Source organism: Mustela lutreola, chromosome 4 (genome assembly GCF_030435805.1).
Source record: "Mustela lutreola isolate mMusLut2 chromosome 4, mMusLut2.pri, whole genome shotgun sequence".
NCBI classification, from domain to species: domain Eukaryota; kingdom Metazoa; phylum Chordata; class Mammalia; order Carnivora; family Mustelidae; genus Mustela; species Mustela lutreola.
Genome location: NC_081293.1, coordinates 77,161,186 through 77,176,301, shown reverse-complemented (window position 1 = coordinate 77,176,301; position 15,116 = coordinate 77,161,186). Strand labels below are relative to the sequence as shown.

The window sequence follows — 15,116 nt, the reverse complement described above, 5'->3', positions numbered from 1 at the left end:
TGTTCCATGTGCCACCACAACTACACAGGACAAATGTACCCATCCTCACCCTCCTCCGTGCAGGACGACGAGGGCTAGCCTCAGACTATCAGCGAGGTGCCCTTCAGCTAAATGTGACTACTAAGTGATCGAGCTTTAAATTCCAAGTCAAGTTCTCATTGAAGGGACCACTTTGGGCACCACTAGAACTACACTGGGTTTGCACCAAAGCAGAGACAGATACGGAATTAGGCACAGATAGTTTATTTTGGAGGTCACCTCGGGAAACAGAGAGGGCAAGGACAGAGTTGAACAGTTAAGGAGGGACAGTTTAAAAGTGCCACTGGAGAGGACAATGGCTAATGCGACTGTGGACTGTGAATGAAACTAAAGGACACACCTCAGTACAGATTCTGTTCAGGGATGACGGGGGCAAAATTAACATTCAGTGTATTTTTTTTGGAGGGGAGTGTAATCAGTTTCTTACTGTTTGCTCACAGTCCACTAGTACTGATGTTTTATCACTCCATGAAATATGGAAAATTACTACCCATGTTCTTTACAGGTCCTATTTCAAAATATAATTGTCCTTAGTATTTTCTCTCTCTATATACTGAGTACCAAGTCAGGTGGTATTATATTTTTGCTTCCAGTATGAAATAATTTAAGAAACCTATAAAAATAGTTTTATACTTACCAATATTTTTACCCCTTCCCTTCTTTTTCTTCTGAATTTCCAAGACTCCTTCTGTTATCATTTTCTTGAAAAAAACCTCCTTTAGCCACTGTTTGAAGATAGGTCACCAAGCAACAAACTGTATTCCTTTATCTGAGAAAATATTTTACTTTTATTTCCAAAAGCTATTTTTAATACAGATTCACAATAGACAATTATTTAATGGTTTAGACAATTTTATGCCATATACTTCTGGCCTCCAAGGTTTTAGATGAGAAATCTCCTGCCATTTGTATCGGCGCTCCCTAAAAGTTAATAGTTTTTCTTGCACTTCTTTCAAGGTCTTTTTTCCTGTTATTAGTTTTTAGGCTGATTAAAATGTGTCTCTGCATGGACTTGTATTAATTTATGCTCTGCTGGTTTACTTTTCGTCTTCAATCTGTATTTATGTTTTCTGCCAAATTTGAAAGATTTTCAAATACATGCATACTTTTATTGTGCTTTGTTTTACTGCACTTCACAGATAATGCATTCATTACAGATTAAAATTTTGTGGTGATCCTGGGTCCAGCAACTCTGTTGGCACCATTTTTCCCAAAGCATCTGTTCACTTCATGTCTCTTTGTCACCCTTTGGTAAGTCTCACAAGATTTCAAGCTTTTTCACTGTTATAATGTTTGTTATGGCAATGTAATCAGTCATCCTTGATGTTACCATTTTAATTATTTGGGGGCACCAGAACTGTGCCCAGCCAAGATGATCACCTTAATCATAAATGTGTGCGATGACTGTTCTACCAAACAGCCATTCCCCCATCTCTCTCTCTCTCTCTCTCTCTCTCTCCAAGAGCCTCTCTATTGCTTGAAATACAACAATGTTGGAATTAGGCCAGTTTGTACCCTACAATGTCCTCTAGGTGTTAAACAAAAAGTCAACATGTCTCCTAAATTAAATCAAAAGCTAGAAATGATTCAGCTGAGTGAAAAGGGCACATCAGAGGCCAAAACAGGCCAAAAGTTAGGCCTCCTCTGACACTTAGCCAAGTCATGAATGCAAAAGAAAAGTTCTGGAAGGAAATTAGAAGTACCACTTCAGTGGACACACAGATGTTAAGCAAGCAAAACAGCCCTATTGCTGATCCAGAGAAAGTCTGTGTGATCTGGATAGAAAATCAAACCAGCCACATTCCCTTAAGTCAAAGACTACTCCAGAGCAAGGTCCTACCTCTCTTCAATTCTATGAAGGTTGAGGAAGGTGAGTGAGCTGCAAAAGAAAAGTTAGAAGCTTAGAGAGGTTGGTTCATGACACTTAAGAAAAAGAGCCATCTCCGAAGTATCAAAGTGCCAGGTGAGGCGGCAGGTGCTGATGGAGAAGCGGCAGCAAGCTCTCCAGGAGATGGAGCTGAGATCATTCAGGAAGGCGCTACACTGACCAACAGATTTTCAAGTAGACAAAGCAGCCTTCTATTAGAAGGTGATGCCATCTAGGACTTTCATAGCTGGAGAGAAGTCAATGCCTGGCTTCAAAGCTTTTAAAGACGGGCTGACTCTCAGCAGGGGCTAATGCAGCTGATGACTTTAAATTGAAACCAATATTCATCTATGATTCCAAAAATCTTGGGCTCCTTAATAAGTCTGCTCAATCTACTCTGCCTGTATCCTATCAATGGGACAATGAAGTCTGCATAACAGCACATCTGTTGACATCACAGTATACGGAATAGTTTAAGTCAATAATTGACATGTATCACCCAGATAAAAAGATTCCTGCTCATTCGTCCAGTCACCCAAGAGCTCTGATGAAGACGGACAATAGGATTAATCTTGTTTTCATGTCCGCTAACACAACATCCATTCTGCAGCCCAAGGATCAAAGAATAATGTTGATTTTCACGTCTAACTCTTTAAGAAATACATTTTGGGGGTTTCTGGGTGGCTCAGTCAGTTAAGCACCCAACTCTTGATTCTGACTCAGGTCGTGATCTCATGGGTCATGAGATCAAGCTCTCCATCAGCTCTCAGCTGGGAATGAGCTTGCTGAAGATTCTCTTTCTCCCCCTCCCGCTGTGCCTTCCCTTGCTTGCGCTCCCTCTCTGTCTCTCAAAAAAGAAAAAAAAAAAGAAATACATTTTAAAAGGCTATAACTGCCATAAGTGATTTCCCTGACAGACCTGGTAAAAGTAATTGAAAGCCTTCCGAAAAGGATTCCCTATTCCAGACTCCCATGTGGTTCACGCGAAGAGGTCAATGTATCCACAGTAACAGGGGTTTGGAAGAAATGGATTCCAAGCCTCAGGGAGGACTCTGAGGGGTTCAAGACCGCAGGGAAGGAAGTAACTGCAGCTGTGGTGGGAACAGCACAAGAACCAGAATTCGAAGTGGAGCCTGAGGATGTGACTGAACTGCTATAATCTCATGATAAAACCTGAACGACGAGCAGTTGCTTCTTATGGATGAAAGGGAAGCTACTTCTGAAGATGCTGTGGAGATGGCTGAAATGTCAAGAACAGACCTAGACTATCACAGAATGTGGCTGATTAAGCAGCAGTGAGTTTGAAAGGACAGACTCCAGTTTTGAAAGAAGTTCTGTGGGTAAAATGCTATCAAGCAGCACCACATGCTACTGTTTGTGAAAGGAAGCATCAGCTGATACAGCAAAGTGTGCCTTGTTGCCGTTAGAGTCGGCCACGGCCACCCAGCCTTTGGCAACCACCACCCCGACCAGTCCTCAGCCAACAACACTGAGGACCCACAACCAGCAAAAAGAGTATGAGTCCCTGAGAACTGAAGGACAGTGGGTAGTATATTTTGGGAATGAAATATTTTAAAATCAAGGTGTGTACTATTTTTTTCTTTAGATATAATGCTACTGAGCACTTTAATAGACTATGGTATGATATAAATGTAACTTTGATGAATACTAGGAAACAAAAAATGCATTTTACTTGCTTAATGGTGACATTGGCTTTATTGTCATGATCTGGAACTGAACCTGCAATATCTCTGAGGTATGCATATGTCCGATAAAGAACTATAATCCACAATGTACAAAGGACCTCAAAACTCATCAGCAAAACCACAACCCAGTTAGAAAATGGGCAAAACTCAAGAAGAAGTATTTCAACAAAGAGCAACACAAGACAGCCAATAAACAAATGAAAACATGTGAAACACCATTAGAGAATGCAAGCAGGACACCTGGGTGGCTCAGTAGGTTAAGCCATCTGCCTTCGGCTCAGGTCATGATCCCAGGGTCCTGGGATGGAGTCCTGCCTTGGGCTCCCTGTTCAGCGGGGAGCCTGACACTCCCCCTATTGTGCTCTCTGACAAATAAAATCTTAAAAATATATAAAATAAAATGACAACAAGCTATCACTACATACTTATCAGAGTTTTTCCAAGATTTTATTTATTTGACACAGACAGGGAGAGAGAGCAAGAATGAGAGTGTGCACACACACAAGAAGCAGGTAGAAAGGCAAAGGGAGAGGGAGAAGCAGGCTCCCCACTGAACAAGGAACCCGGTGCAGGGGCTCGATTCCAGGACCCCAGGATCATGACCTGAGCCAAAGACAGACCCTCAACCAGCTAAGCCACCCCTATCAGAACTGTTAAAACAAAAAAATAGTCCTAACACAAATGATGATGAAGATGGAGAGAAACTAGATGATTTTTATTATTTATTTTTATTTTGGGGAAGGAATTTATATTTATTATTGGGAAGACAAAACAGTGCATTCGTAGCAGCTTATTTGTAATAGCCCAAAACTGCAAAACCCCAGATCTATCAATAAATGATTAAACAAAGTGTAATAAATAAATAAATAAATAAAATGGAACTCTGATGGGCAACTAAAAGGAATGAACCATTGATACAATAACTTAGATGAATATTCAAGGTGTTATGTCGAGGGAAAGAAACTAATACCAAAGTGACATACATACAAATCTATGTAACATTTGAACTGACAGTGGCAGAGCGCACAGGAGTGAAGAGGCTTTGGTTATAAAAGGGCCAACAGTAGAGGTCCTTATGATAATGGAACTATAGAGTATTTTGACTATGGGGCAGATACGCAAAACCTACACAAGTGACAAAGTTGTCCTGTACTAAATGTATGCAAACAAAGGAAAAGAAGAAAAACTGGAGAAATCTTTCTAAGGCTCCCTCTCAAAATTTTATCAATGTCAATATCCTGGATAGGATATTTATACAGCAGTTTTGCAAAATGTTACCATTAGTGAAAACTGGGTGAACTGTTCCCAGGACTTGCATATATTGTTTCTTAAAAGTGCACTGGAATCTGTAGTCATCTCATAAAAAGAAGTATTTCAATTTAAAAAATTAGCAAGATGGTAGTTCACCTAAGAAGTTGCTCCAAATAAAAGCATTAAAATAGAAACTAGCGATTATCAGAAAGGATAAGAAAGCAAGAGTCAACACTATCCTATAAAAAAAATTCACTTTAAATTAAAAAAGAAATATATGGGGCGCCTGGGTGGCTCAGTGGGTTAAGCCGCTGCCTTCGGCTCGGGTCATGATCTCAGGGTCCTGGGATCGAGTCCCGCATCGAGCTCTCTTCTCAGCGAGGAGCCTGCTTCCCTCTCTCTCTCTCTGCCTGCCTCTCCATCTAATTGTGATTTCTCTCTGTCAAATAAATAAATAAAATCTTTAAAAAAAAATTAAAAGAGAAATATAAACTACAGAAAGATGGAATTAGATATACCATACAAACAATAATCATAAGAAGCTGGCGTAGTTATACTAATATAAAACAAAGTAGATTTCAGGAAAAGGAATTTCACCAGGAATAAAGAGGAAAATTTCACAATGGGAAAGAAGATACAACAATCTTAACGCAACTGTACCTAAAATGAGAGCTTTGTTATGGGAGAAACTGACAACAAAAAAACACAAAATCACAATTACACCTGGAAACTTCAACATCCCTTTCTCAGGAGTTGATAAAACAACTGAAAGGAAATGAAGCATGAATATGTATAAGCTGCAGAACATTATCAACCAACTGACATTTTAGAACATCTTGTGCAGTAACAGGAGAATACAGTCTTTCCAAGTTCACATGGAACATTCACCAAGAAAGATAAACTTAAGGAAAACCATAAAGATTATATTCTCTGAACACCAAACAAGTCAGAAATGAAGAGTATCTGAAAAAAGTTCCAAATATGTAGAAATCACACGTGCTTTTCTAAGTAACTCATGGGAGGGTGGGTGGAGAGACCTTAAGGTAAATTAGAAAATATTTTTAATTAAATGAAAATGAACCCATAACTTCCCAGAATTTCTAGATCCTGGAGTGAAAATCAGAACTTTAAAAAACTTATAATTAGGGACGCCTGGGTGGCTCAGTTGGTTGGACGACTGCCTTCGGCTCAGGTCATGATCCTGGAGTCCCGGGATCGAGTCCCGCATCGGGCTCCCAGCTCCATGGAGAGTCTGCTTCTCTCTCTGACCTTCTCCTTGCTCATGCTCTCTCTCACTGTCTCTCTCTCAAATAAATAAATAAAATCTTTAAAAAAAAAAGAAAAAAAAACCTTATAATTAAAATTAAAACATTATTAAAGCCAATGAAAACCCAGCTTTCATTTTAAGAAGTTAAAAAAAGAACCAACCCCAGAGTGAAGGAAAAGATAAAAATAGTAGAGAAGTGGACATAAGTCAATGAAATAGAAAAAGCACAGAGAAAAATCAGTGAAACCAAAAGTTCATTCTTTTGAAAAACATAATCAGTAAAACTGGTAAGTTTCCTCCAAACCAAGGAAGGAAAAGAGAGAAAACAAATTAAAATGTAAAAATGCGAGGGGCAACCAGCACAGATCATACAGACATCATTCTTTATGAATAATGACACAGAATATGCAAATCAAACTCAGCCATATATAAAGGACAGATCACAACCAAATGGATTTTTACAGAAATACAAGGTTGTTTGAACATTTAGAAATAAGTAAGTGTAATTAATTGCATCGGAAGAATTTCAGAAGGAATCATATGATTATTAGATTTTGTGCTTAAAAGGCCAAAAGAAAAAATATCGACATTTATTTATGATAAAACTCTGAGCAAACTCGAATTAAAAACAACATTCTGTACCTGAGAAACCCACAGCTGACATGAAACATACGGTAAATGACTCAGTGCTGTCCCTTAAGACAGAGTAAGGCAAGGATGTCTTTTGTCACCAGTTCTCTTCAGCATTGTAGTGAGAATGCAGAAAAGGAAAAAAAAAAATGTGAACAGCATCAAGGTTGAAAAGAAAGAAGCAAGTACAGGTGACATGATCATATACAATCAGAAAATCTTATGGAGTCAAAAAAGCTACCAAGACGATGTTTGTTTATCAAGATTACAGAAAACAAGGTCAATACACAAGGTTCAACCATATTGCTACAGATTAATAAAAAGCTACTAAAAGTGAAATTATATAAATAATACTACTTATAATAGCATTCAAAGCAAGAAAGGTTTAGGGATAAGCCTAACAAAACAGTATATGTTATATATATAATATATACTGTTATATTATATATATACTATTATATTAATATTATATATAATATATATACTGTTAATATTAATATAATAATTATATATAACATTAATATATTATATTAATACGACATTATATTAATATATAATATATAAGTATATTAATATTAACAGTATATGTATTATATATAATATTGATATAACAGTATATATATTATATATATATTACTTGGGCAATACAAAATGCTGCTGAGAGAAAGACTGGATTTAATGGTGAGATAGATCATATTCATGGGTCAGAAAAGTTAGTATTATTAAAATGTCAACTTTCCCCGACATACAGAATCAATAAAATCCTAAAAGCAATATTAAGGTAATCTTTGTTTTGTTTTGTTTTGTTTTTGGAAACTGACAAGCTCATTCTGAAATATACACGGAAATGCAAAAGATTTGAAAGGGCCAAAACAATTCTGGACAAGAGAACAAAGTTGGAGAATTTATACAGTTTCATTTAAAGACTTATTAACAAAGATATGGGAATACAGACAACACAGAGAAGCTAAACAGATCAGTGGGACAGAGCAAAGGGTCATAGGTAGAAACCACCCCCAATACACACAAAGACAAATAATCAATTCGGGGTCTTAAAAGGTGCCAAGGTAATTTGATGGAGAAAAGACAGTCTTTTCAACAAATGGTGCTGAAAAAATTGAATGCTCAAATGGAATGATATAAATTTCAACCCTTAAAACACTATACATAAAAATGTATTCCAAAGAGATCCTATACCTAACACAGAACTAAGGCATTTAGAAAACAAGGGGGGAAAATCCCTGATACTATTGTTAAGATCTCTTAGAAAAGATTAGAACTGGTCAGCTGGACTTTTATCTAAATGAAAAACTTCTTCTAAAAAGCCACAAACTAGGGGGTCGGGGGAAAGGCACAGAATGGGGGAAAATATTAAATTTAAAAAAAAAATCCTTATAACTCAAAAATAAGCCAAACAACCTACAAAGTGGGCAAATGATTTAAATAGATGCTTCACAAAATAAGATACACAAATGGCCAATAAGTAAGTGAAAGATGCATATCATTATTTATCAGGGACATGCAAATGAAAAAGCACAGGGAAATGCCACTATGTACGTTAATATGGCGACATTAAAAATAACAATACCAAGTATTGACCAAAACATGAAATAATACATCTCTTACACACTGGTGACAGAAATATAAAATGGAACAAACACTTCAGAAAAGTCTGATACCACATATGCTAATCCTACAATCCGAGAAACTTCACTTCTAAGTATTCAGCCAAGGGAAATAACAAGAGGCCTATGCTAAAATGCACATGAAGTTCACTGCAGCTCTGCTCGCAATAATCAAAAACTGGAAAGGGAATGGGTAAACAGAACCGTAGTACTAAACATACAATAAAATATGACTTAATCAAAAAATGAAGGTGTTACTGACAGATACTAAAACACGGATGCATCTCAAAATCAGGCTGAATGAAAGACAGACAAGGAAGAGGACATATTGTGCATCTCCATTTACGTGAAATGGTCTTTTAAAAAATCAGTCTAACCTAGCTACAGAAGGCAAATCACTGGTTGCCAGAGGCCAGGAGGGAGGGAGGGGGAGTCCCAGGAATGAGAAACCTTTCTGGGTAACGGGTGTGTCCTCTTAACTGTAGGAGTCATACGTATGAGTATACTCTTATTTTTAAAACTCAAGTTGGTGACTTAAATAGGGCCTATTTAACCACATTTCAATTACTGCCCAGAGTTGATTTTTAAAAATCTGGAAGCACTATTATTTTAATAGCAAAGAACTTAAAATTCTAAAAATCATTAACAGGAAGAGACGATATCATTATGGTCATATATTAAGCTTTATTAAAGTGAATCAACTAAAGCTAAATATATCAGTATATATAAATAGCAAAACCATGCATTTCAAGACAAAAATAAGTTGCAAAACATGAGTTCCCACTGATATACTAGCAAAACAATGTTACATACACACACACACACACACAAACACACACACAGAGAAATATATGTGAAATATTACTGTAAAACTAGTTAAGACCTGAGATCAATACTAATTGATAGTTATAGGGTATGGAATGGATTTGAGGATGGTATGCAGATACTTCAACTATTCTGGTACTACATTACTTCCAACCTGCGGCAGACACACCAATGGTTAAGATATGCCTCATAATTAGATAGATATATGAAATATTTCACTAAAACACCACCAAGTTTCTCTCCCTGGAAAGGCGGGCTATCCCTGGGTCAACAGGCCTGAATTCAATAAAGCTAAGCCATGAGGAGCTTCCTGTAAATTTCAGGTGGGACACAAAAGTCCCGGCACTCTAGGCAGTCCTCTACTTTCATTAACACACTCAATGTTACTTCTGGTTCCTGAACCCAAGAAGAAGAAGCAGACACATCCTCAACTGTCCCTGGCTGATGGCAGTGTACATTCTGATTTGGCTCTAGTCCATGAGGAGAACCCCCCAGAGTAGATTCCAGGATGAACCAGACCATCAAGCATTATTTGCAGAAGTATCAGCATAGGTTGGGGACAGACTAATCAAAAACCCTCTGACGGGGGATGGAGTGACATGTGTCTCTCCAAAAGTGAAATCGGGGTCTGAGAAGAATATTCAGTTTATCTGTTCTTTTCAAAAAGCTTCACATTCCACAGTTAATGTTTTTATACATGTCTATTTTCAGTTTTATTTCTATTAAAAATTTTGAGATCAGAGATAATATAGCTAAAGGAAAATTTCTGTCCGTATTTCCTAAAGACATTCTTCCTTCAATACAATCTTCAGATATAATAAAGTCCAAATTTTGTTTAAGCGTGCACGCTCAAAACATCTTTACGATGTCTTCTGATATCAACTGTCCTGCTCAACAAAATGGCATTTCTCAATAAAGGCTGAACCAGATTTGTGCATTCTTTGGGTATCTTCCCTATTATTTCCCTGACATACATTGAGTACAACTTGTGTATAAAGGTCTCAAAAGTATATAAGATGTTGACACTTTTCCCCCAAGTGTGCTATGATTGTTATTTAAGGCCAAATTCTGGAAGAATATTTTCACACATCTGTTTGATTGACAGGATTATCTCCTACGTAAGTTCCTTATTTAATAAGTTCTACTTCATAATAATCCCCCATATTTCCTACATGCATTAATAGGGTTTCTTCTACAGTCATTTTATTTGTCTTATTTCAACAGGTTTTCAGACATTCAACAAATTCAGAGTATTTCCCACTACGAGTATTGTCTTGTTTACTTTGGAAGATGACTTAGGGTAAAAATTTGCCATTCTTTACATTCATAGGGGTCATGTCCTTTGTGAATTTTCTGTGGTATTTTGAGGTATGGATCATAAGAGAAAGATTTCTCTCACTGCTGTATTTATAAATTTTCTTCCCCTGTGTGTAACCTTGGATGTATTGTGATAACTGATTTCTTGGAGGTTTTCTCACTCTCAATACATTCACAGGGTTTCTCTCCTGTGTGAATTCTCTGGTGTACTCTGAGATATGACTTATGGTAGAAGATTTTCTACATTCCTTACATTCATAGCGTTTCTCTCCTGTGTGGCCTCGCTGATGTAAAGTGAGGAGAGATTTGCGAGAGAAGCATTTCCCACATTCCTTACATTCATAGGGTTTCTCTCTTGTATGTGTTTTCTGATGTTTGGTGAGTTTTGACTCTTTGCAGAATGTTTTTCCACATTCATTACATTCATAGACTTTGCCTCCTATGTGTGTTCTCTGAGTTATATTAAGAACTGACTTCTCCCCCAAAGGGTTCTCCCAAGTTGTTATATTCAAATATTCTCTCTCCTGTGCCAAGAAAGTCTGATCTCCCATTGAAATTATCCACTCTTCCAATATACTCATAACCTTTCACCTCTAAATGAACTCTGTGTTCCAAGAGAGATGATTTCTCAAAAGTTGTAGCATATTCTTGAAACTCATAAAGATTTTTTGTTCTTTGTGCCATCCTGCTGACCATGAGGGTTGAATTACTACAGAATGTTTTATCAGATTCATTATGTTCACAAGGACTCTGTCCTATGTAAGCTTGGTTATATGGGATGACAACTGCCGTCTCATGGAAAGCTTTCCCACATTCCTTGTATTCCTTATTGCTTTGAACAAAGATTTGCTCTATATTTTTAGTTCTCTGATATGGGATTAAATCATCATTATGACTGAGGTATTTTCCATTTTGAATGAATTCATAAGGTTTCTTTCCCATTTGAGGTTGTTCATGGTTAATCTGAAGAAACGATTGTTCCTTACTGTATTGAGGCCAAAAGCCTTCTTACTTAAATAGGTTTTCTTATTAATAATTAATTCTGAAATACATTTCAAATTCATACCACAAGAGTCACACCTACACGGTATTTTTATGGAAGGAACTGTGTCTGTGCTGAAATTAAAAATTTTTCCTAATACATTACCTCTGTGCACAGTGTTTTGTTATTGATAAATGGAGCTTGCCAGAAACATCTGTCCTGGGTTTCTGGAGTTTCTTCTGCTTGGCTATTAACATTGCAGGCTTCTAAAGATGACAAAGACCAACAAACCATAAGCCATGAATCGTGTCTTAATTATGATGAAATTATACTTAAAACAAATGCCCTTCTATGTCACTGACTTAGTTTTGTGAAATAAGAGTGATCCAAACAGTCATATTGCCCCATCCGTTTGGATTAGAAAAACAAAACCTGAAAGGGTAGAAAAGGGGATTAAAAACTTAGCACACACACATCTACATTTGGCAATTTACAAATACATACTTCAAGACTTAATATGTACGTTACAAATAAATATAAAGCATGGTGAAGAAAAGACTTCAAAAAAAAAAAAAAAAAAAAAAAAAGGCTCATCTAGGAAGGAGAAATGTAGAGACCAGAGAGGCCATGACACTTAGTAGATAAGAGTGCCTTAAAGAGGGGCACCTGGGTGGCTCAGTGGGTTAAGCCGCTGCCTTCGGCTCAGGTCATGACCTCAGGGTCCTGGGATCGAGTCCCGCATTGGGCTCTCTGCTCAGCAAGGAGCCTGCTTCCTCCTCTCTCTCTCTGCTTACTTGTGATCTCTGTCTGTCAAATAAATAAATAATATATTTTTTTAAAAAAAGAGTGCCTTAAATAAATAGAGGAACGATTTGGTATCCTTTAGAAGGATTAGACTTTACATAATTTTCCTCTCATACTTACATTAGTGCACCTAAATTCTCTCTAAACTTTACATGTTTCCAATTTCATTCTCCCCCCTTTAAAACTACTTCTGTTTTGTTATATATACATTAATTTAGTATACTGTTAATGCCACATTAAATTTCTGGAAGCACTGATTTCTTTGTGCCTATGAAGAGAGTCCTGTAATGTAGTTTCTAACTTTCCTTCTCTTCATGTTACTTATAAAAAATACAATGTCTACCAGGAAAAGTAAAATTAAAAAGATGAGGACGAAGACGGAAAGACAATCAAATCCTTCCTTTTTTTTAAAGATTTTATTTATTTATCAGAGAGAGAGAGGGGGAGAGAGCGAGCACAGGCAGACAGAATGGCAGGAAGAGGCAGAGGGAGAAGCAGGCTCCCCGCTGAGCAAGGAGCCCGATGTGGGACTCGATCCAAGGACGCTGGGATCATGACCTGAGCCGAAGGCAGCTGCTTAACCAACTGAGCCACCCAGGCATCCCCCTTCCGTTGTTTTTAGTTGTGGTAATTTCAAGCTTATTTGGTCAGATAGCCTACCACCAAATGCTAATTTCTCCCCACTATAAACTTGCTCTGACATATTATTAGTAAGAATTTTTCTTTTATACCCGGATTTCTACATTTCTTGGTTTTATGTGTATGTATAACTATGGAAGACCTGACCCCAAACACTCAATGATCTATCTATTCACCCTAGGAATTCTCAGCTATACTTCACATTACCTTCTTGCTCAGTACATACAATGTAACAATGATGACCCTGTTTAAAAACCTCTTCAAAGCCCATTGTCTCCAAGCACCATGAAAGGAAACGTATTGCAGTTATAATGCTTGGGTGGAGGGGGAACGTGTCCTCAACTACATACATATTGGGTATTCAAGTGATCGCTTCACTAGTCCATCATGTCTTCTTTGTAGAAATGCCAGACTATTAATTTGTCAAAAATCATTCACGTTCTAGCAAGACTTTTCAACTCAGCTGGCTTACATTCCCATTTTGGACTTGCTCAGAACTTCGCTCTTTAGGAAAATGACACTGTCTCATAATAAGTCTTCACAAACATCTCCACCATTTCAAGTCCTACTTATGCATCAATTTAAAAAATTAATTGCATTCTATACATCTCATTCTATGTTGTGTGGTGCAAAAATAATGAATACTGTTATGCTGAAAATAAAAAAATAAAAACAAAAAACAATCTGAGGGTTTGGAAGAGGCGCGGGGTGGGAGGTTGGGGAAACTTGGTGGTGGGTATTAGAGAGGGCATGGATTGCATGGAGCACTGGGTGCGGTGCAAAAACAATGAATACTGATACACTGAAGAGAAATAAAAAATTAAAATAAATATATAAATAAAAATGTAAAAAGGTGAAAAAAAAAACTGTTGGCTAATACTCCCTTGAAAAATAAACATACCCTGTTAACTGCCGAAATTTGAAATACTCAGTAATCTTTTTTCTTTTTCCATCTACAATCTATGGTGTGTGGCAAGTATTTATATCTGATTTCCTCTGAATACACCTGAGTGATTATGAAAGTAATGGTCCTTAACAAATGGTGTGCTTTTTCAAAATAAAGTTCAAGTTTTCTACAAATCTGTAATTTTGAACAAAAACTTACAGGTTTATAACCCAAAAGCCCCATTTAGAAATTAATTCCTTATAATATTTTCTAAATATAAGGGCTCTCTCACTCATCAAGAGGCACAGTTAATGAATTAAGTGATGATCGAATAGCCACTATATGTTATATAACAAAGTAAGATATGCTCTCTTTGAAGAAATTATAATCCAGAGAATAGCTTCTTCATTCAACATCGATACACTACCAGGAATCATATTCTATAGTAGATAATGTAAATTAAAGGAATGAAGGAACATTTTAAAAGCTGTGGAAAGCTGAGCTTAAATTTGAAAATGTGCTTAAAACCAATGATAATGATATTAACAACAAGAAAAGTTAACAGGAAAACTAACCATTACCATGAGCCAAGCACTGTTCAAGGTACTTTTCATGTATTAACTCACAAAAATCCCCAAGTATGTTAGGAATGAAATGTAGACTTATATGGCAGGAAAGCACATCTGTGGGTAATCCTAAAAAGAAGGATTCTGTGCTATACAGAGGAAATGTAGCCATATTTAAGGGTAACTGGGGCACCTGGGTGGCTCGGGTGGTTACGTGTCTGACTCCTGGATTTCAGCTCAGATTGTGATCTCAGGGTTGTGAGATCAAGCCCTGTGTAGGGTTCCATGCTTAGCACAGAGGTTTGTTTGTTTGTTTTAAGATTTTATGTATTTATTTGACAGAGAAAGAGAGAGGGAACACAAGCAGAGGAAAAGGGAGAGGGAGAAGGACGCTCCCTGCTGAGCAGGAAGCCCAACTCAGGGCTCAATCCCAAGACACTGGGTCATGACCTGAGCTGAAGGCAGACGCCCAATGACTGAGTCACCCAGGCAACCCTCAGCAGAGTCTGCTTGAGATACTTTCTTTCCCTCTTCTGCTGGTCCTCCCCCAACTCATGTGTGCTTGCTCTAAATAAATAAATAAAATCTTTTTTTCAAAGGGTAAAAAAGATTAAGGGTCATTAAATGAGAAAAACATAAATTTGCTATATTATGTATTGGGCAAAAGACAACTCAAGATATTAACATGATAAATTAGATGCTTCGGTGGGCA

General features: G+C 37.2%; 1 long non-coding RNA gene across 1 annotated transcript; it reads left to right on the top strand.

The window, feature by feature from the left end:
• The first annotated feature begins 818 nt into the window (after positions 1-818).
• On the top strand, positions 819-11,670 carry LOC131830082 (uncharacterized). The gene is made up of 2 exons (XR_009353073.1): positions 819-1,290; positions 10,435-11,670. It is a non-coding gene; the product is annotated as an uncharacterized LOC131830082 (long non-coding RNA).
• The last annotated feature ends 3,446 nt before the right edge of the window (positions 11,671-15,116 follow it).